This window comes from Heterocephalus glaber, unplaced genomic scaffold (genome assembly GCF_053883595.1).
Source record: "Heterocephalus glaber isolate CG9 unplaced genomic scaffold, H.glaber_assembly_v1.0 deba00001608, whole genome shotgun sequence".
Taxonomy (NCBI): domain Eukaryota; kingdom Metazoa; phylum Chordata; class Mammalia; order Rodentia; family Bathyergidae; genus Heterocephalus; species Heterocephalus glaber.
The window spans coordinates 13,786,973-13,809,257 of record NW_028258379.1 but is presented as its reverse complement, the minus strand read 5'-3'; the positions used below and the strand labels follow the sequence as shown (position 1 = coordinate 13,809,257).

General features: G+C 36.4%; 1 protein-coding gene across 32 annotated transcripts in view; it reads left to right on the top strand.

Moving 5' to 3' along the window:
• Positions 1-22,285, top strand: part of Numb (NUMB endocytic adaptor protein) — a 149,800-nt gene that overhangs the window by 29,749 nt on the left and 97,766 nt on the right. Inside the window, exon 1 of one of the 32 annotated variants that reach the window (XM_021246736.2) lies at positions 15,876-15,896. The exons of the other annotated variants lie outside the window; for them this stretch is intronic. The gene's annotated coding sequence lies outside the window, so the exon portion shown is untranslated. Of the gene's footprint in view, positions 1-15,875; positions 15,897-22,285 lie in introns of those variants that run through there. 32 annotated transcript variants of the gene reach the window in all.

The window sequence follows — 22,285 nt, the reverse complement described above, 5'->3', positions numbered from 1 at the left end:
TGCGTAAAGAGAAAATAAATTCATTTTGAATTCTATTTTGTTTCAACAAAGCAGTATATTGCTGTCATCAAAAGTAGAGATAAAAGTTGATAAACAAGTTAAAAAATAAGATTTGTAGCTTGGGTTTTTTTTTTTTTTTTTGAGAATATACTAGTTAAAGTTGGCTTTTTCCCCTTTAATAATTTGAGATTTATTTGGGAAATTGGTTTCCAATAAAAATTTGAGAAACTGGTGCTGGCCATTGTTTAGTTTATTTGTCTTTCTTTTTTTGTTTGTTTGTAATGCAGGCTGGACTTGAACTCAAGGTGATCCTCCTGCCCTCAGGCTCCCAAGTGCTAGGATTATAGGTGTGTGCCACCACACCTAGCTCCTTGCTTCTTTTAAGGAAAACTATATAATCTTTTTTTAGAATTGTATAGTCAAGAACAAGAAAATTATATAGTCATGGAACAAGAAAACTTACACAGTTGTAGAATGTTTAATTGTCTTATTGATAACATTTAGCAGTTATATAAATTGCCTGTAAAAGGTTTGAATATAGCTAATACTCAATTTCTGGATGTAATAGTGTGATTTTTTTTAGATAATCCTCTAAGAATTACATGTGTCTATAGATCCATTCACAGTACCTGGGAAATGGGCTCTGGAAAGCATCTAATCTCTTAGACCTAAAAAATTTTTTTGCTGTCTACTTTCTTATTCCTAAGTGACTTAAGTCAATGAAGCTAATTAAGCTGAGTGGGCTCTATACTATTTCCCAACTACTCAAAAGTAGTTATTCTACAATAGAAAAATAACTGAACCAACTATTGTGACAGTAACAAAAATTTACTCTCAACTGTGGTTGATGTGGGCTGGGGATTTAGCTCAGTGGTTTCATCACCTGCTGCGCAAGTGCAAGGACCCGAGTTCAATCCCCTGTACTAAAAAACGAAACAAAACAAAACAAAACAAAACTGTGGATGATAATTTCTGTGATGATGTGATTTCTTTTTAGTTAAAAAAGTGTAGTACTTGAGAAAGCTGTTTTCTTCTTTCTCTCTTCCTTCTTACAGCACACCTCCCCTTCCCCTTTCTTTTTTTTGTTGTTTTGTTTTGTTTTGGTTTTTTGAGACAGGGTCTCCCTATGTAGTCCAGGCTGGCCTTGAACTCACGGTGATCCTCCTGCCTCTGCCTCCTGTGTACTGGTATTACAGGTGTGTGCCACCAGGCCCAGCATTCCCCTTCCTTTTTAAGGCTGATTGATATTCCATTGTGTGTATGTACCAGATTTTGTTTATCTTTTGATGGACACTTAGCTTCTTTTACCTTTTGGCTGTTGCGAATAATGCTGCTGTAAAATACTGTATCTGAGTTCCTGCTTTCACTTCTTTTGAACATATCACCAGAAGTAGATTGAATCATCTGGTAATTCTATTTTCATTTTTTTCCCCCCACAGTAGGGGATTGATCCCAGGGAGCAATGAGGTACTTCCCCAGCCTTTTTTATTTTTTTGATATAGGGTCTTGCTGAGTTGGCCAGGCTGGCCTTTTACTTGAGATCCTACTGCCTCAGCTTCTTGAATAGCTAAGATTGCAAGTGTTAACCACCATGCCAGGCTATTTTCAAAGATATGAAGAATTGCCATACTGTTTTCCATAGTGAGCACATCATTTTATATTCACATCAGTGCACAAGGGTTCCAATTCTCCACATCCTCAACAACACTTGTTATTTTCTGGTTTTGTTTTTGGTGCATAGTATTGAACCTGGGACCTTATGCATGCTAAGCTCGTGCTCTGCTACCAAGCTACACCCACAATGCCTCCTGATGTTTTCTTTTCTTTTGGTACCGGGGATTGAACTCTGGTCCTTACACTTGTGCAGTTGATGTTTTCTTTTAATAGTAGCCATCCTAATGTGTATGAGGTAGCATTTCATTGTGGTTTTGGTTTGCATTCTGTAATGATTTGTTAAGTGAGCATCTTTTCATGTGCTTGTTGGTTATTTGTATATCTTCTTTGGAGAAATGTCCATTTAAATACTTTGCCTGTTTTTAAGTTATTATTTATTTTGTGGTTGAGTAATAGGGGTTCTTTATATATTCTGATATTAACTTCTTTTCAGATACAAGATTTATACATATTTCCTCCTATTTCATAGGTTGTATTTTTCACACTCTTGAATGTTCTTTATAGTTTTAAATTTTGATGTAGTGTGTTATATCTGTTTTCACTTTTGTTGCCTGAGTTTTTGGTATTATATCTAAGGGATCTCCTCAAAACCAATGTCATACAAGTTTCTCCTTGTATTTTCTTTCTCAGGACCTGGTGCTTGCGAGGCAGGTGGCAGCACCACTGAGCTAAATCCCTGGTCCTAAAACTTGTATAGTTTTAAGTCTTACATTTAGGTTTCTGATCCATTTTGAGGTTATTTTCATATGTGATGTTAATTTTTTCATATGATATAATAGTGCTGGTATATTTATTGCATGGATATTCAGTGGTCCCAGCTCCATTTGTTGATGAGAATATTCTTTGTCGTATAGAAAGATCTTGGCACTTCTATGAAAATCGATTGGCCATAGATGTGTTTATTTCTCATTTCTATTGCATTGGTCTATATGTTTGTCCTTATGCTAGTATCATAATACTGATTACTGTTGCTTTGTAGTATGTTTTGAAGTAACGAAATAAATCTTACAACTTTATTCTATTTTAAGATTATTTGGGACCCCTTGACATTCCATATGAATTTTAAGGTTAGCTTTCCACTTCAGCAAAAAACAAAACAAAACTCCCACTTTTTGATAGGGACTATATTGAATCTATAGATCACTTTGAGTAGTATCTCCATCTTAAGTCATCCAGTTGGTGAATACAGGATGTCTTTCCATTTATTTAGGTCTTCAGTTTTTTTCAGCAGTGCTTTGTAAATTTTCACTGTATGATTGTTGTGCTTTCATGGTTAACTTTGTTCTTAAGTATTTTATTTTTTGTACAATATTGTAAATGATATTAATTTTTTCAGATTTTATTGCTTGGTGTATAGGTGCACAATTTTTTTGAGGTCTGATCTTAAAAATTCTTATTTTTGAATAGACTAAGAAGTAGCTCTCAGAGGACAGCTTGTGTCTCTTGGCAACCTGTTCCTGGCATTTTTCTTTGGCTTCTTTCATTCTCTTGGCCAAATGTTTAGCATATTCTGTAGCCTCTTCCTTATTTTTCTTTCTTTCTTTTTTTGCTACCAGGGATCAAACTCGGGACCTTGCACTTGCAAGACAACACAACCACTGAGCTAAATCCCTGGCCCTTCCTTATTTTTCTTAATGTACTGTTTCTTTATAGTAATACAACAGTATTGCTGTTGTAGGGTATGTGGAGTAGCGAGATGCTGAATCTTGGTCCTGAATTTCTTACCTTCCATAAGGGCTTTTGAACAGTATATTGATGGACATCATCTTTTGAGAGAGTAAAAAGTTTGTGGATTTTTCCTGTTCTTTTGGGCCATAGGCAGTGAGGCACAGTGGTATTAGTCTACCAAGAATGTCCTTTTGTTCCTCTTTTTTTTTTTTTAATGTGGTACTGGGGAGTCAGTCAGGAGCACTGTACTACTGAGCTACACCCTCAGCCCTTCTGAAATCATTTATTTATTTTAAAAATTGGTTGATTGATTTTTGTGGTACTGGAATATGGAACTCAGGGCCTTTGCACATCCCAAGCTCTGCTCTGCTCTTCTCTTTTCTTTTTGTTTGAAACAGGGTCTGACTAAGTTGCTAAGTTGCCCAAGCCTACAATCCTTCTGCCTTAGCCTCCCAGAGTGGTGGGATTAGTTACGTGCCATCACACCTGGCTATTTTTCTCCTTTTTAAACAGTAATCAATTTGACAACACTAGACTGACATTTATAATACAACCCTGAGCAAATTTGTGCTTTCTTTCTTCAGTTTTCCTGGGTCTATAACAGGAATGCCCCTTACTCAGTAGCAGACACACCTGGTCATGGGTTACCCTGCTCATAGGGCAGGGGTTTTTTTTGGTACCAGGGATCAAACTCAGGTCCTTGAGCTTGCGCAGCAGGCGGCGAAACCACTGAGCTAAATCCCCGGCCCCTCATAGGGCAGTTTTGTTGGTAGTTTTCACCACTGATTTGGACCATATAATTACTCCATTTTTCATCCAGAATGTCAGAAGCAACATCTGTGGCCATACGCTTTGCATAGAAAGTATGAAGTTTATGTTCCTGGTTCACTTCAATAAATGTCTGGCAGGAAGTGGTTGAGAAGATATACAGCTTCCTTTTGATGCAGCTAACTGCCTGTGAGGTGCCAGAAAAACAACCACAATTAGTTTTTGTACCCTGTTGATCTACCCTGCAAACTTTGTTGTATTCATTTCTTAGCTCTAGGTATATTGTGGGCGATATGTGTATTCTATCTGTAGGATCGTGTCATCTGAGAATAAGTGTAGCTTTATTTCTTCTGTTCCAGTGTCAGTTTCTTTTATTTATTTATTTATGTTTTCTTGTTTAATTGCAGTGGCTAGAATTTCTAGTTCAATATTGAGTAGGACTTTTTTTTTTCCAGCCTTGGGGATTGAACCCAGGAACCCAGGGTCTTTTACATGCTAAACAATCATTTTACCGCTGAGCTATATCTCTATCTCAGGATGTTATCTTTTAGTGCTTATTATTTTTAATAGACCTATACTATTTTCTGCATTTTGCCAAGGAGATCTTGCCTTTTGACACATATTATGACATTTCATGTTATATGATACACTTCTTAATCAATTCCATAAGTTAAAAATTATGTATATTAAGCTTGATTATTTATGATAGTTATTTTATGCGTTAAGATATTTGTAGAGATAATAAATTTATCTTGGTTTTAAACCCAAGTCTAACGTTTAAAAAATGTTTTTTACAAATGTTAGCCTCTAGCCAGGCGTGGTCCACATGCTTGTAATCCTTGTACTCCAGAGGCTGAGGCAGGAGGACTGCTGTGAGTTTGAGGCCAGTGTGTGTGATATAGTGAGTGGGAGGCCAGCCTGAATTACATAGCAAGACCCTGTCTAAAAAAAAAAAAAAAAGTTAGCTTCTGAGTAAGCTTGGTTGTATACTAACTCCAAGTTACAATTTTACAAATTGAATACCCTGTATTAAAGGATTGATATTAAAAAACCTCACGACATTGAGTTCTTGTGCTTGAGGGCTCAGATTGTGTATTAAGCAGTAAATATTTATATTAGGTAGTGACCTAAGGATAACAGAAAAAGGCAAGGAAAATTACTAAGATCTAATTGGAAGAAAGCCATACTGTCATCAATGGAGATATTTTGCAGAGATGTTTCTCTTTCATCTCGCTGTGGAAGAAAATTATTTGATAATTGAATCTCAAGAGAACTGATTAAGTTTACAGGAAAGGTAAATCTTAAGAGCCTTTCTGATGATAGTATAAAGAAATCATGGAACTTCTCCGCTACCCCCCAACTACCCCGGCTTGGATAGTTTAATCCTTGGAAAAGGGTAGCTTAGTGAGAATTTTGATTTCTTTGAATCTTTTAGGAATTTTAAAACTAAATTAACACAGAAAAATCTAGTTCTGACTATGGTTAGAAGTAAGTTAGAAAACTCTAACTTATTTAAACCAGGGTTAGAATTAGCAGTAGGGTAAGGGGAAGTGGAAATGGTAGGGGAAAGGAAAGAAAGGAATGGAATTAATATGAGAAAATGAAAAAATGGAAACAAAGCCTTTGTAAATAGGGAAGGATGGAGGGTTTGAAGGGAGAGCAGGGGGATGGGGAAAAAATAAGACCCAAGAGAGATTATGTAAAGGTGCAAATTTCCAATGATGAATGTCATTATATTGTATACCTAAAATGTACCAATAAAATTAATTAAAAAAAAAAGAATTAGCAGTGAGGCATGAGTTAAAAATTAACAGTGTATTTTGGTATTGATGTTTTAAGAAATTATATCTCATCCATTTGGACATGTTCAGAGCTGTGATGTAGCTCAGGTAGAATGGCTTCTTAGCATACAAAAGGTGCTGAATTCACTACAATTCAGAACACTAGAAAAAAATCACAAATCATTTGTATATGTTAATACCAGTTAATATTTATTGAAAGTTTCTTTTCATAGAAAAACAGTTGAGAAAACTCCTATTTTGACTGTTAATCATTAAGAGCTTATTCTTATCATAAAACTATACCTCTCTCCAGTAACTTACAGTTTACCTGATTTTTGACACATTAAAAAGAATAGAGGCTTCAACACCTTGCAAATTTGAGTGTATAAAGTGATGACAGTGCTGTAGGAAGAAATTTCCCAGAGTTTAAGGAAAGGCTGGGAGAGAGAGGAAGGGAGGTTATATTTTAAACAACTTTTACTTTTGTTATGGTATTTTTTAATTCTAAAATTTCTTTTGGTTTTTGTTTGTCTTTTATTTCTTGACTGATAATTTCTTTTTTTTTTTTTAACTTAAATAACAGAATTTTATTTTCTCACAGTTCTGGAGGCTGAAAGTCTGAGATCAAGGTGCCAGCATGGTAGGGCTGTGGTGAGGACTCTTTCCTGGCTTGCATATGGCTGCCTTCTCATTGTGTCCTCATTTGGCAGGTACCCAGGAGCAAGGCCTCTCTGGTGTCTTCACTAACCTCACTGTGAGAGCCCACCCTCATGACTTCATCTAAACCTAATTACTCTCCGAAGACTATCTTCAAATACTGTCATATTGAGGGTTAGGGCATCATATAATTTTTTTTTTTTAAGACAGGCTCTTGCCATGTTATGGTCCTCTCGCCTCAGCTTCCTGAGTTGCTGGACCTATAGATATGCATCACTGCACTAGTTCATAGGAATTTGAAGGGGGCACAGTTCTGTCCATAACAACCACCTTTGTCATTCATATACAGTAGACTTGAAGCCATTTCTTCCATTTTGTTGATTAGTCTATTTGCTATTGATGCTAATTTCTACATTAATAGTTATTTCAAGAGTTTTTGGTGTTGTCATTTGAATATTTCCACAAAAGCTCCTTTAACATACTTCTCAGTTCCAACACCCATTGTCCATCTTTGCATTGATGTAGTCTTTTCCTATATTGAGTTAAGATTTTGTGATTGTTGTGCCTAGTAATTTTGGTTTGAAACTGTTTTCTTTGTATTCTGTGAAGAATGCTGACTTTTTTTTTTAACCTTCTGTGGGTTGAGGTTCCATGTCATTTCAGTTTTCAGAGCTTTGGCAGTGCTTTCAGCTATGCCCCACATGTGATTCTGTTCAATAGTGATTTCAGAATTGGCTAGAGGCCTATCTGTTATCTGTCTTCAGAGTATTTATTGTGTTTATTAGTATTAGATCCATACCTATACAGATTGAACCCAGTAATTAAAAAACAACTTAAAAAAAAAAGACTTTAAGGGATCCCTTTCCTATGGACAAAGAGAAAATAAAAACACAAACATCAATGGGAATTGGCCTGCTCATTTGGAAGTAGGGCTCCACTGAACTGAAAAGAAGGTTCTTTTCTCAGAATTTTTGCTCCTCAGACTTTCCATCCCCAGATGCTCCTGCTCTTCCTGCTGCCCCCACCACAGATGACTTGGGACTGAGGTGTGGAAGTATGGAGAGAAAGAGTAAAAGAATACTTAAGGGAGTTTCCACAATTTCTCTGAGCTTGTAGGAGTTCCAGTTTTGGGCCTTGAGCCAGAGCTAGTGGGTTTCTTCTGTTTCTCTCTGTGTGCACCATGGTGCTCATTTCTGAGTTTTAGCCTGTTTAAGTTCAGGCTGGAAGAGACTAATGGAGGAAAATGGCAAACATTCAGCTTATTTGGTGATGCTCAGCATTCTGGCTCTCTTCCTGGATTTACCTATGATAATTACTTTTCAGAGTCTTCAGCTATTGGTAATTACTTTTTAGAGTCTTCAAATAGCTGTTTATGTATTCTGTCTCAGTTTTACAGTTTAGTGGAAGATAAAGGGAAGTATTTACTCCATCTTACCAAACTAGAAGTCTTCTCAATTAAAAAAATTTTTTCATTTTAGTTTAATTGTAGTTTAGCTTTGAGACTGGCTCTCACTTAAGTTGCCCAGGCTGGCCTTGATCTCACAGTCCTCCTGCCATAGTTTCTCAAGCTTTGGGATTACAGCCAGTGCCGCCACACCCAGCTATTCCCAACATCTTTGTTTTGACTATATTTTGAAATGATTTTTAGATGCATAGAAAGTTGTAAAGAGGACAGAAAAGTCCCGTATGCTTTTTACCTGGCTCACTCCAATGGTTACATCTTAATATTACTATAGGATAATACCCAAACTAGGAAATTAATGTTCACATCAACTTTTTATTATGAATCATATCATTTTATTAAATATTTTATTATGAAATATGTTGATAGAATAGAATGTTGAACATTATATATTTCCCACTGCTAATTCAGTAATTTTTAATATTTTTCCATACTTGTTATCCTACTTACTTTTCTTGTTGTTGAGGCAAAATACCTGACACCCACAAGTTAAAGGAGGAAGGGTTTATTTCAGCTCATAGTTTGTAGGGGTTTCAGTTCATAGTTGACTGGCTCCAAGGCAGAGTTTTATGACAGAGGGGCATCACAGAAGAGAAACAGTTTTTTGGCGTAGCAGGTTGAAGGCAGCAAATAGCAAACTTGCCTTTCCCTTTTATTCCATCTAGGCTATAAGCCTTTTGTTTGGGTGGTGCCATCCTCACCCAAGGTGGGGCTTCTGTCCTCATTAAATTCATTTAGCCACACCCTGAACTATACTAATTCCAATCAGTAGACTAGCTTAGTACCACACTCCCTTAATCCCAGTATCACATCCCCTAGATCCAGCCTGCTTTGTAAAGCCCCACCTATGACCACGTAAGGCTTTGGGGGGACATCTAGATATGTGTCATAACACTTGCTTTTTATGTATTCAGTATGTGTGTATTCTTTTATATGAATTACTTGAAAATTGAAGACATAATTCACCCTAAATACTTAAGTGTCCATCTTCTAAGAAAAAGGGTATCATAATAAGCATTCATTTAATAAATGCAAACTATGTTTCTGTATAACGCCAATAGCATGATCACACCTAAGAAAATGAATATGAGGGCTGGGAATTTAGCTCAGTGGTGCCGCTCCCTGCCCGGCAAGTGCAAGGACCCTAGTTCGATCCCTGGTATCAGGGGGAAAAAAAAAGAAAATGAATGAGTTTTTTGGAGGGGCAGGAGTCTTAATGTTCTAGGACATTTCTTTTGAAATATATTAGTCTTAGGAGCTAGGGATTTAGCTCAGTGGTTCCGCTGCCTGCCTTGAAAGCACAAGGTTCCGAGTTCGAGCCCCAGTACCAAAAAAAGAAAAGAAAAGAAAAAAGTGAAATATGTTAGTCTTTTGAAAGCTTACATTGTTGTTCAAAGACGTGGCCCTCCTATTCATATGGTCTTGATAATTGAGAATCTGGACTTTTATTCTATATGCAATTCAGGAGCCCATTGAGGGCTCCCTGATTCTATATTCTGTTGACTCATTTTTCCCCCAGCTCAGTCTTCTCACAGGTTCCTGAACAAATACTCTTTAGAATAGGCCTTATTGGAAGATTGTAACTTTACCAGACTAATTTAAGACTAGTATGTGACTTTATTTTAATTAGTAGGAAACTACTTACTGTTAAACATGGAGTTTCTGATTTGGTAGTACATAGTGATTGTGTCTAACTTTAAGCAGTTGAAAACTTGACTACAAGGCTTAAAGAGAGGTTAGTTTTTCTTATGTAAGACAGGAAGCGTTACCAATTTCTGACCTTAAACTGGATCCTTTTTTCATCTTGGAATTGTGGAACCAATTGCAAGATTGAGAACCAACTAATCAGCAAAGGAGACTTTATTCTTAGCCAAGAATAGGAGGAGTGGGAGATAAAACTCTCAAATCAGCTTCTTGCAGTAAAGGTCAGGGGGTTATAGATATGGGTAAAAAAATGAAAGGGAGGGACAGGCTAATCAGAGGGAGGAATAGTCATGTCTTTTTCAGGAATTAGGGCATTACCTCTTTCCGCTCCTTTTATGATTTTTTTCTGGTCATTGATATGGCAGTTGTCAACTGTCAGGGCATTGAGGGGTATGCTATTTAACATGCAGATGGAATTATAATGAGGTGCTATGGCATGCATGCTGCAGCAGGCTATTTGTATAATTGAAAGCTCTAAAAGATTCGCTAACCTGGGTTGGCTGGGTTAGAGCATGTCCAGTGGTCACTCTGGCAGCCATCTTGGACACATCCTGTTTTGCCTGGCCCACTTGAAGAGGAACTTCTAGTTTATAGGCACTCTGTCCTCAAAGATAAATAAGATTAAGGGGGAGGCAGAAATTTAGCTAGGCTAAGCAGGCAGTATGATATTGGGGTAAGGTAACAGAAGCAGGCAGTTGCTCATGTTGTTTCAGTGGCTCAACATTGTCAAGGCCTATAATTTTGTGACTTGCTTCATATCCTAAGAAGGTGGATCCAGCGTCTTCCTAGGACAAAGGCAAAAGGTCCATCCCAAGTAAAAGTTTTCCTATTACTTCCAGCAAGTCATTTCATATGAGTGAAAATTGGATCATATGGTCACCTCTAGTAGTTTTTAGCCTTTTGTTCTCTAGTGAGAAGGAAGAAGGAAAGATTTGGGAATGACTTTTTGGATAGCCAATTAATAGCTTCTGTTACAGTTAATAATTATATTTATTTAACAACTTGTCTTCTCTCTTTTTTGGGGGGGGTGGGTACCGGGGATCGAACTCGGGTCCTTGTGCTTGCTAGGCAGGCCATGGAACCACTGAGCTAAATCTCCGGCCCAACAACTTGTCTTCTGTGGTAGATCCTTTGCACTGAGCTACATCCCTAGCCCTTTTCCTATTTTTTTGAGACCAGCTCTTACTAAGTTGCCCAGGCTGGGCTCAGATTTGGAATTTTCTTGCCTCAGGCTTCATTTAACTTCTGAATTGCATTCGTTTTAGTACGATGCTCAGCATATAGGTACTTTCTAATTATATAATATTTTATCAGTACTGTGGAAAACAAAAAGATTAAAAATAGTAAAAAGAATTTTAAGTTTGGTTGTGAAGGTGAACTTTGGTAATACAAGGTGAAACTTGGCTTGAATTTTACATTTTTTTTTTTTCCAGTACCAGGGATTGAACTCGACCTTGCGTTGCCAGGCAGACACAGTGCCACTGAGCTACATCCCCAGCCCTTGGCTTAAGTTTTAGAACCTTGAGCAAGTTATTGAATTTACAACCTTCCATTTTCTCATCTGTATAATAGGGTTAATAATACCTGACTTTTTTGGGTAATTGTAAAATGTGAGGAAGATAATTCATATAAAGTACCTAATATAATATGTGCTGCATTAGTAGTGCTGCAATAGAAGATATAATTGTTTGGTGGGTGGACATTGTGATAAAATGGAAGGGTATAGACTTTATAATGGACAGATGATTTGATTTCTAAGTCCACTGCACGCTTGATATATGGTCTAGGACAAGTATTTTTTTCCATTAAGTTTATCGGTACATTTTAGGTATAAACAGTTACATTCATCATTGGGATCTTGTACCTTTACATGATATATCTTGGTTCTTATTTTTTCCCCATCCCCCTGCTCTCCCTTCAGTCCCTCCACCACCCTTCCCTACTTACAAAGACTTTGTTTCCATTTTTTCCTTTTCTCGTATTTTTTCCTTTCCCTTCTTTCCTTTTCCCTACCCCTCACACTTCCCCTGCCCCTTTAGACTTTTCTTCCTATTTCACATTATCAGTTATTCATTTTAATCCTTATTTATACTTTCAGTTTCTCACACTAGAGAAACTATTTGGTATTTACACATGTTATGTCCTATTTATTTCACTTCAGCGTATGGCCTCAGTGTGCATCCATTTAGCTATAAATGTCTCTAGTTTCTCATTCTTTATTGCTGAGTAGTACTCTATTTTATAAAAAAAAAAAACCTCCACATCTTTTTATCCAGTTTCCAGTTGATGGGCAATTGGGCTGTTTTCAAGCTTTAGCTATTACAAACTGTTAGGGCAAATAATTTTGACATAGTGTACTAATGTAGTGTTTATCAGGGTTGTTAGGGCTGGTCAAAATTACGGTGTAATTTTTAAAAAAATTTATTACAGTTAAAGACACATTGCCATTAACCCCTCCTCAGTACTGTCTCTACCTTTGAACACTCACCCCATCATTCTTGCCACTTTCTGAAGCAGTTCTAGAAGCCCTCTTTAATGTCTTTACAAGGTAAAATAAAAAAATATAGTGAATGCTGCTGCCAAGTGCCATCCATTGGAAAGGCAGGCTTGTAAAAACATTGTATTTCCTTATCCACCTTATTCACAGGATCTAGCATTGTGCAACTTCTGGCTCTTCCCCAAAGTCAAAATGACCATGAAAGGTAAACATTTTGAATCAATTCAGTATATCAAGGCAGCCACGATACTGCAACTCCCTTGAAAGCTTCTAACACAAATAATATTGCTACGAACATCCTTATATATACCCTTGTTGACTTGTGGAAAGGTTTCTCCAGTATGGACAAAGGAAAGGAATTGCTGACTTATGGTCTCTACACATTACTGAATTTCAATAAGTGATTCCAGATTGTTTTCCAGAATGGTAGCCCAAGTTATGCTCCCACCAGCAGTGTATTAGGGTTCCCATATCCTTAAATATGCAAAATATTTATGGCACTTATCCATCTGTTTAGCCTTGCCAATATGATGCATATAAAGTAGAATTTTGTTTTAATTTGAATTTCTGTCACTAAGAGTGAGGTTGACATCTCTTTTATTTACTTGTTGTTATTTGATTTTCTCCTACATTTTAAAAATGATATGAAAGTAACATGTTTGTTGTATTTTGGAAAATAAAAATAGTCAGATATAAAAAGATTACAGTACTGTACCCACAGATCATCGCTTTAACATTGCTTACATTTTTCTAGTCTTTATATACAAACTCATACATATACATAAATGTATATTTGTATATTAATGGGATCTTATATATAATTTAATAGCTTACATTTTTAATTTCATAATTTATGACCCTTTCCCCATGTTTTTTCTATATTACCATGTAGTCTGTATGTGGTTTTATTTAATCTTTTGTTACAGGACATTTATACTATTTTTGGTTTTTCTCTCATTAACAACACTTTGGTGAACTGCTAAGCCTACATTTTGGTGAGGCAAAAAGCTAGAGGGATTATCCTCATGTTGTCTTTGTGAAACTGGGTTTTATTGGTAGTTGGAGGGTATCTTAGGTTATTTTCTGGAAAACTGTGCTCTTCAATACACATCTAACATCGTGTGTCACTATACCTTTACCTACTATTAATCCCTCTGTGATTGATTAGACCATATTCATCCCTTACGTCTATCTGGCATGTATCATCATTCTGAAATACCACTTTAAAATGTATTAAGATTTATCATCCGGGCATGGGGTGCACTCTGTAATCTTAGCACGCAGGAAACTGAGGAGGATCACTGTGAGTTCAAGGCCAGCCTGGGCTACAAAGTGAGTTCAAGGCCAGCCTCCAGTGAGACCCTGTCTAAAAAAATTTTTTATTGGTTACTTATTCACAATAATTAAGATATAGAAATGGGGCTCAGTGGTTCTGCCGCCTGCCTCACAAGCTCAAGGACCCGAGTTTGATCCTGGGTACCAAAAAAAAAAAAAAAAAAAAAATCAGCCTGTGTCCCTTGGTAGATGATTGGATTACAAAAGTGCTCCCTGCTGTCTGAAATAGAAGACAGAAGAAATCTTCACTTATAATGGTAGTTTTAGTTCTTCCCTGACAAGCAAAGCTGTAAAGGATTTTTAAACATTTAAATTTCTGCTGATTTATTATTTGTACAGTTCATTTCAGTCATTTCAGCTCTCTTAAGGAAGTGTTTCTCTAAGTTTTAATGATGCACTGTCATCAATAGAAAAGGAAAGCAAATTTGTATTTTTTTTAGTGCTATTAATATACTAGTCCAAATAGTAACACATAGTAGTTTAATTCTTCACAATCCTGTGAAAATAGGCCCTGTTTTATATCCCCCTTGGTGCTGAAAAGAAAATTAAATCTGAGAGAGATTTTAAAAATTGCCCTATGTTGTGTATCTAATAAGCAGAGAAGTAAAGTTTAAATGTATACATTGAGTAAGCATTTTGAGAGCCTACTATGTGCTGGAACCTGTTGTAAGTAACAAGAGTTTAAAAAAAATGATTAAGACTTAGTTTTTGTCCTAAAGGAACTCAGTCTTGTAAAGAAGACACACAGTAATGACTCCTATAACAAAGATATCTAAAGAATGACTTGAACAGTGGAGAGAAGATCTGACTTTGGAGGATTGGGGAAGGCTTCAAAGAAGGATAGAATCTTTGATGTTTGAGTAGATAAGATGAAAAATTCCTTTGATGAAGACAAAATTTTCTTTCATGTTTAATGAAATTTTACCATAAATTAATGTTTCTAGAAGTAAATTAAAGCAATGATAAAGTTCAAACTACATTTGCTCTCTACCCCAGTTTAAAACATTTTTTTGTTTTGTTGTTATTGTTTTGGGTTTTTTGACATGCTGGGGATTGAACTCGAGGCTTTGTATGTGTTAGGCAAGCACTCTACCACCTGAGCCTATCCCAGTAATCTGTCTGGCTGCCTGCCTGCCTGCCTGCCTGCCTTCCTTCCTTCCTTCCTTCCTTCCTTCCTTCCTTCCTTCCTTCCTTTCCCTTCCCCTTCCCCTTCCCCTTCCCCTTCCTTCCTCCCTCCCTCCCTCCCTCCCTCCCTCTCTCTCTATCTTTGTCTCTCTGTCTCTCTCTCTCCTTCCTTCCTTCCTTCCTTCCTTCCTTCCTTCCTTCCTTCCTTCCTTCCTTCCTTTCTTTCTTTCTTTCTTTCTTTCTTTCTTTCTTTCTTTCTTTCTTTCCTCTTGGGCACTTTAGAATTTTAAAAGGTACATTGTATTTCATGGCTTAGATGTCCCATAATGTATTTGACTAGTTCTATTTTATAATATTTAAGACTGCAGGGCCAGGGATGTAGCTCAGTGGTTCCGCCGCCTGCCTCGCAAGCGCAAGGACACGAGTTCAATCCCCAGTGCCAAAAAAAAAATTAAGACTGCAATTTTTAGTATTATAAATGATGCTACAATGAACATTCTTTTACATTCATCTTTGTTATACGTGTATTGTATTGTTAATATAGTTCAAGAAATAGAATGTTGAACCAAATATTTCTGTATGGATTTGTATTTCTTCTTTTGTCATCTGACATTATCTCTTAACTCTCCCACCCCTTTTAAAAAATGATCTTTACATGTTGTTTTGGTAACATGGGTTATGTTAGAGTTTTGGGGGCACATACATTTTCTCATTTTTGTTGTTAAGTAGATAAAATGTAGGTTAAATTTCTGATGGCCTTTTGGCATGTTAGCCTATAGATCAGTAGTGGCAAACCTATGGCACACGTGCCGTAGTGGGCTGTTTGTATCATTGAAAGCTCTAAAAGGTTGACCATCACTGCTATAGATTAACATACTATTACACATAACCTGCATGTCTTTGGTGATATGGCTTAAAGTCATATAGTGGAATGCCAGTGGAAATCAGGAGATAAATATTATGGTCTCATTTTAAACAGTGACTGTTATAAGATATTTTTCATCTCTAAAGGCAGTCTCTTAAGGTAAGTATGATAGCAAGGATGGAATTGATTTTGGACCCTTCCCCTTCCCCTTTAAGCAGTCTATTTGCTTAAAAGCCTACTATTAGAATACTAGCTCTAGAATGATTCCAAGGATCACAAAGGTGTCCTAGTAATATTGGGACTTTGTAGACTAAAGCTAAATTCTGGGAGCTGAATTACAGTTGAACCAAAAGATAGAAGGTATGTGAGTGATGTAGCAAATTAGCTGCCTTATTATATTGAAGTGTTTTATTATAAATGAAAAAAAATCATATCTCTTTGTTTTATTGGTCTTAAAAATGATTTCTTAGTTCCTTGCTGTAGTCAGCTGCTTTATGACATTTTGTCAAGAAGTAAGTATATTCAAAAGCAGAATAAACTAAGAGTTGGGAACTTGTTAATTGGTCAAGATGATGGGAATTTTTTTCTCTATGTACATAGCTGTTATACATTTTGACATTTAGATGTAAGGTTTTTTTACTCATTTATATTTTTTTTCCACTTTTAGAATCTGGCAGTGGGAAAAGACAGTAGTTAGCTTCTTGGCTGAGGAAAAACTCCTTTTCCTTAAGAAAATAAAAAATCGGCTGGGGATCTAGCTCATTGGTTCTGCTGCCTGCCTCACAAGCGGAAGGACCGGAGTTCGATCCCCGGTACCAAAAAAAAAAAGAAAAGAAAAGAAAAAAATCTACCAGTACATTTATTTTAGTTTTTAAGTAAAGATGAAAGTGAGTGAATCTTTGGCTTTTTCTGGAACTTATAGTATAGCTGCAATTTTCTATATTTCTGTAAATTTGCTTCTAACAGTGAATGCAGAATGCTATGGTGATGTACATATATTTTATAGCAGTGCATACTGATCATAATACAGTTTTTTCATGTAATTTATTCCTAATGAGATTGTATGTTCTATAGTCATGTCAGTCATTTGGCTGGTAAGATTCCCATTCAAATCTAGGATTTGTCACAATTCTTGGAATTTTCTGGAAAACAAATCCAGTTAGTATATGTTTCAACCTTTCTTTCATTTAAATTACTGCTTTAAAAAATAGAGGTTATTAATCTTGCCTCTATAGAAACTTTATGTATGATATAAAACAAGCTGTTTTTTATCCACGAAGTCTTTCATATTTGATTTAAAAAATGATTAAAAATGTAAAACAGTTCTTAGACCTATAATAGAGAAACAACATTGAATTTTTCTTTTTTTTGGGTACTGGGGATCGAACTCAGGACCTTGTGCTTGGGAGGCAGGTGGCAGAACCACTTAGCTAAATCCCTGGCCCAACACTGAATTTTAAAAGAAACAATAACTTAATTCTGTATAAATAATTTATTCTAATAAACTACCAAATTTGTTTTCTGGTATACACCCATTGAAAGTTTAAGTTACTTCTAGCTTTAAAAACAATAAATTTCCTTACAAGGAAGTTATATTTTATTAGGAAAGGTTTTTCCCAAATTTAATTTTTACTGGACAGTTTTCTCCTACTAGAAATCTTAACAAAACACGTGATAGTCTTTTATCTTTCCCTTGACTTTTTATAAGCTCAGTGATTAGAAAGGCTATTTATCAAATTCTCAGTAAAATCTCTGTGGGTTGGTTGATGCTGAAGGCCTTTAAAATCTTTAGACTTCATTGTGTAAAACAATTTTGAATTAGAATTTTATTTTTATTGCGTTTTGTTTTTCTGTCAGAATTTCCAGGTAGTATGCCGTTAAAACTAGAAAAATTCTAGCAATTGGGCAGCCTAAGGGAGAGTTATTCACAATCGTTTTTTCTTTGGGGTTTGTGCTTACCAGGCAGAGTAGCCACTGTATTCCAGTAAGCAAACCTATTGCCAAAACACCCACTAGAGCAGAAAACTGACCTACTTAATGCTGACAAGTTAAAAAATAAGTCTGTGGAATTGTAGCAGCATTGGATTGTTTTCCTTCTTTACTGGTAGATGGGGTGGGGGTAGAAGAAAGTAGAAAGGATACAACTGCAAGGGATTAAGTAATACAGTAAATGAATATTTAATTACCTGCAATCAGTTTGATTAAGAGCTGCTCACTTGGTGTAATTTGAAAGTCTCTAAAACGTAGCAGTTCTTTTTAATCACTTAAAAACCCCAAAACATAAATTTTTAGGACTTTCATGGTAATAATCTAGAAATGCTCACTAGTTAAAGTTGTTAGTTAACATTAAGTTTACTTTGTAAAAATTTTTCAGTGTAGGACAAGGATTGTAGCTCAGTACCTAGTATGTGGAAAGTTCTGAGTTCAGTTCCCAGTACTACAAAAACAACACTTTTAGCTCATTGTTTCTTCAGTATGTTGTATTTAAGAGTTTATAGATATAGAAATAAAAGAGAATGGTTGGAATACTTACTTGTAGCAAGTGAATGTAGACCATAACAACTCATTGATTCTATTGTTCACCTAATTTTTTTTTACTACTCTCAACACTAGCATGTGCGTTTTAGAGCTGTGCCATTGACTAGAGAAGCCACTAGCCATACATGGCTGTATAAATTAATTTAAATTGAATAAAATTAAAACTGATTCCTCAAACTAGCCATGTTTCATGTGCTCACTAATTAGTGTCCACCATATTGTATAACACAAATATAGACCATTTTCATTGATACCAAAAGTTCTTTTGGATAGGACCATTGTAAAGGCTTCCCCACTGTGTTGTACTTTACTTTGAGGTTTTTCAGTCTTGGCACTGTTGACAAGTTGAGCCAGATAAGTATTTGTTTTTGGAGTGCTGTCCTTATAGGCTGTTACCAGTATCCCTGCCCTCTACTCACTAGAAACCTACCCAGTCAGGACAACAACAAAACATCTCCAGTGTGTTAGCAAACTTTCTGTTACTATAACAAATACTTGAGACAGTTAACTAACAAAGAGAAAGTTATTTTTTTATTATATATTTATTTTATAAATTTTATTTTACTTTGTTCTATTCCCTCCCGCAAGCCCCCTCCCCTCCCTATGTTTTTCATTTTTTTCTTGTCCCTTCCTTTCCTCCTCCCTCCTCCCTTGTCCCCTTTCCAGTTGAACACTTTCTTCCCATTTCCCAACATTCATTATACATTTCAGTCCTCATTTCACTTTCAGTTTCTCACACCAGAGAAACAATGTGGTATTTAAACATGTGTCTGATTTATTTCACTTAAGAGTATGGTCTAGGGTCCGGGGATTTAGCTCAGTGGCATTGCCCCTGACTCACAAGTGCAAGGTCCTGAGTTTGATCCCTGGTACAAAAAAAAAAAGAGTATGGTCTCAAGGTCCATCCATTTAGCTATAAATGTCTGAAGCTCATCCTTCTTTATGGCAGAGTAGTACTCCATTGTATAAAAGAACCATATCTTCATTATTCGCTCATCAGTTGATGGGCATTTGGGCTGTTTTCAACATTTAGCTATTACAAACTGTGCCACCATAAACATGGGTGTGCTGTGATATGATGCTTTTAATTCTTCCAGGAAGATACCAAAAGAGGTATAACTGGGTCAAGTGGAACTTCTAGTTTTAGTTTTTTGAGAAATCTCCACACTGATTTCCACAGTGGTTGCACCAGTCTACACTCCCACCAACAGTGGAGAAGGGCTCCTTTTTCCCTACAGCCCCATCAGCATTTGTTATTGGTTGATTTCTTGATAGCAGACATTCTTTCTGGGGTGAGGTTGAATCTGTGTTGTTTTCATTTGCATCTCTCGAATGACCAGTGATGTTGAACATTTTTTATATATTTGCCGTATGTTGAACATTTTTTATGTATTTATTTGCCGTGTCTAATTCTTCATCTGAGAAGTGTCTTTTCATTTCAGATGCCCATTTTTTGGATTGGGTCTTTAAATTTGGGTGGTGTGATTTCTTTTTCTTTTTTTTTTTTTAGTTCTTTATATATTCTAGATAATAGTCCTTTATCTGAATAGGTGGTAAAAATTTTTTCCCACTGTGGGGGTTATCTCTTCACTCTGTTGGTGGTTTCTCTTGCTGTGCAAAAGCTTTTTAATAAGATGAGGTCCTAGTTGTTGATTCTTTGTAGTATTTCCTGTGTGGTCTGGGATTTGTTCATGAAGTCTTTGCCTACTTCTATGTCCTCAAGTGTTATACCTGTTCTCTCTTCCAGCAGATTTAGTGTTTCTGTTTTAATATTTAGATCTTTGATCCATTTTGATTTTAGGTTAGTGCATGGTGAAACATAGTGCATGTGGAAAGCCAGTTTTGCCAGCACCATTTATTAAAGAGACTGTCTTTCTTCCAGTGAAGGTGTTTGCCTCCTTTGTCAAAGATAAGGTGGTTGAGTATGTCTGAAGTTGTTTCTGCATCCTCTAGTCTGTTCTATTGATCCTCAGGTCTGTTCTTTTGCCAGTACCGCGCTGTCTTTATTACCGTAGCTTTGTAGTATAATTTAGTTAGGAATTGTGATACCCCCTGCTTTGCCTTTGTTGCCCAGAATTGTCTTTGCTGTTTTAGGTCTCTTCTGGTTCCAAATGAATTTTAGGATTGTCTTTTCTTATTCTGTGAGATACATTGTTGGGATTTTGATTTTGATTGCATTGAATCTGTATAACAATTTTGGAAGTTTGGTCATTTTCACTATATTGGTTCTTCCTATCCAAGAAGAAGGAATATCTTTCCATTTCCTGCCATCTTCTTCAATATTCTTTTTCAGAGTACTGTAGTTTTCAATGTAGAGGTCTTTTACTTCATTAGGTTGATTCCTAGGTATTTCATTTTTTTGGATGCTATTGCAAAAGAGATTGCTTCTCCAATTTCTCTCTCCATGAGTCTGTTATTTGTGTACAGGAAGGCTATTGACTTTTGAGTGTTGACTTTGTATCCAGCTATGCCACTGAATTTGGTTATCAAATCTAAAAGTCTTCTGGTGGAGTTTTTGGGGTCTACTTTGTAGAGTATCATGTCATCTGCAAATAGTGATAATTTAACTTCTTCCTTTTCTGTCCTTATCCTTTTTATTTCTTTCTCTTGTCTAATTGCTCTGGCTAATGTTAGAAAGCTAATTTTGGCTTAGAGTTTTGGAGCTTTTAGTTCATAATTCATTGACCCAGTTGCTTTGGACCTATAGTGAGGTGGTACATGGTGGAAGGGCATTGCAGAACTGCTAAACTCGTGGTTGGGAAGCAAAAAAGACAGGAAAAAGAAAAGGCTGGAGTCCTATCCCCTTTAAAGGCATGCCCCCAGTGACTGGAAGAGCTATCAGTATGCCCCACTTCTGAAAGTTACACAATCCTCAGGCTGAGGTTATAGCTCAGTAGAACATTTGCCTAATATGTACAAGGATTCCCAGCACCCCCCCGCCCCCAAACAAAATCCACTCAGAGCAAGTCTTAACGCATGGGCTTGCTGGGGCATTAAAATCCAAACTAAAGCAGCCAGTGTCCTCAAGGGGAGGAAAATTGACCCTGCTTCAGAACCACTTATCAACTTATGCATCTTAATTTATCAACTTACACGTATTAGTTCTGTATCAGTCAGCTTTTGCTGCTTAGAAAGCTTAGTGGCTTAAATAAATGATGGTTTGTAATTGGTGATCTGGCAGTTTGGCTTGAGCTATGCTGATCTTGATGGTCTGCTGGTGGTTTGGCTGAGGCCAGATTACATACAGGAGCCTCACTTGTGTACTGTATATTTTGGTTAGCAGATTCGGGGCCACTGTAGAGGTAGGAGAGTTCTCTGTGTAGTCTTTCCAACAGGCAGGTTCATTCCTCTGATGGCTTCGGAGTTGTAAAAGTAGCAGGAGAGGACAAATCCCAATATGTAAACACTTTTAAAGTCTGGTGTATCATGATTTCTAATATTCCATTAGTCAGAGAAAAGTCATGTGGCCATGCACAAACTCCAAGGGTAGAGATATAGATTCCATCTTTTGTAGGAAGAGTAGCAAAGCCACATTGTAAAGGGTTATAATAAAGAATATGAAGAATTACTGTGGCCAGTTTTACAGTACCAGAGATTGAAGCCAGGGCCTTATACATAGTAGGCAAGTGCTTTGCCATTGAACTACATCCCCAGCCCTTAATTGGGGCCAATTTTGCACACAATCTACTAGTATTGTTTTTGGTACTTTACAGTCCTTTTATTCCAACTATCATTCATTCTTCCTCCTCCTCCTCTTTTTTGCTGTATGTCCATTGTTATTTTATTTTTGTTTTCCCCCCCCATTAAGTTTATTGGTACATTTTAGGTATAAAATACAGTTGCATTCATCATTGGGATCTTGAACCTTTACATGAGTATCTTGGTTCTTATTTTTTTCCCCTTCCCCTGCCCTCCCTTCACCCCCTCCGCCCTTCCCTATTTGCAAAGACTTTGTTTCCATTTTTTTCCTTTTCTCATATATTTTCTTTTTCCTTCTTTACTTTCCCTTACCCCTCCCACTTCCCCTGCTCCTTTAGACCTTTACTTCCTATTACACAATATCAATTATACATTTTTAAAATGACAATATCAAGATCTAGGAGACATTACTACAGATTTTACAGAGTTTAAAAGGATATAGAAAGCATATTACAGAAATCTTTTTCGAAATAAATTTGATAACTTCTAAGAAGTACCTTGGAAGACAAATT